The sequence below is a fragment of the Rhipicephalus sanguineus genome, chromosome 9 (assembly GCF_013339695.2).
Source record: "Rhipicephalus sanguineus isolate Rsan-2018 chromosome 9, BIME_Rsan_1.4, whole genome shotgun sequence".
Lineage (NCBI taxonomy): Eukaryota > Metazoa > Arthropoda > Arachnida > Ixodida > Ixodidae > Rhipicephalus > Rhipicephalus sanguineus.
Window position 1 is genome coordinate 9,030,518 of NC_051184.2, and position 1,540 is coordinate 9,032,057.

Genomic DNA, 1,540 nt, shown 5'->3' on the forward strand with positions numbered 1-1,540 from the left:
ACACACATTCCTACATTGCGAAACACAGTGCAGGCCTTCACATTGCGTGCCTACATGCCTCCCTTAAATCTCTTTCGGTAAATACACGAGCACGGACAGAAGAGAAATGTGTTCTTACTTCCCGAGGATATGCGTCGTTCCTTATGCATGCGATACACGTCCAAGTCACGTCCGAAATCGCTTATGTTCGGGCAGGCTGCAAATCCCATCTCGACACGTTTGCTGCGCGACTCCGCAAATGGAAAATGTCTCGGCGAAAATCTCCGAGATGTTTGGAAGGCTGGCGCGAATTTTCTGCGAGCTCTGAGCTCTTTTGTGTAACGCTATGGAGCAGGAACCCGTCTTACGCAGAGTCGGGGATCCGCGCGTTCCTTTTACTTCTCTTTCGGGATCCGTTACGGGTACGCCGCCTTCGTGCGCCCGAATGATGTTACTTACTCTCAAGTCTCTCCTACAAGGAGTAAGGATTTGCGTCACGGCCGGTGATTGTGTGACGTATTCGCAGAAGAGATTTCTTAACTGTTCTTGCGAGTCCCTTTGGTGAACGCAATTACAAAGGACACATAGCTGCCGTGAAACATCCCGTTTTTTGGAATCTGGGAAAGTGCTTTCGATGGCTGGTGTTGCTTTGTTCGGAGCCAAGATTAAGTGCAGGACATCGCGCTGAACACCATCTAGGAGAATGTAAGAACGTGTTACAGCATATAAAATTCACGATAGATCGACATTCTTACCTTGTTCGCTCTATCTCCATCTCATCACGCCACATAAGATCGGCGGACGAGAACCTGAGCTTGTTATCCAGCCGTATCGTGCCCATTTCCTTTTCTACGGATGAATTACCACTCAACAGTCAGCTAATCTGCTTCGCGAGGAGTGCATCTGTGTCGTAACTGACCTTGATCTCTAAACGGCTAATCTGGTCACCTAATATTCTACTCCCGCGTTTCCCCTTATGAAACGCTGCAATTTCTCAGCATATGTGATGTTGCGTCACTGTCTCCAAGGCATTGCCAGACTGTCTCGCTTTGAAAAGAGCTACAGGTCTCGGAATGGCGGGTGCGATGCGGAGCTCGCAATACGTAGATTTGCAGCGGGCTCGTGATGACACGTAGCCATGCTTTGCATGTGCAGTCGCGTTCAGTGCGAGCTGTAACGCGGTGCGTACGATCAATGTGGTCCCAGCCCTACGCGGTGGTGCCGACTAAAAAAAAAAAAAAAAAAATAAAAGAAGAACTAATCGCTGTTTCGATTACCTGCAGGTACGTTTAAAGCCAATTTAACGTTTTTCAGTGTTGCCGTGTAGATTTGGGGTCTCTTGGACGATGGGAGCCCGGTTGAACCTTACGCTGAGCGCGACTGTACGTATATAGCGGCTCGCTTGTCGACCTTCAAGAAAGAACGCACACTCTAAAAACTGAAACTCCTGCAGTGAGAGTTACAGAGCTGTGTTACTCCCGCAGATCTCATTATACTCTCTCTCAGGGAGGCGCTTTACTCTCTTTTGCCAGGAGGAGTGAAAAGGCCTTTCACTCCTCCT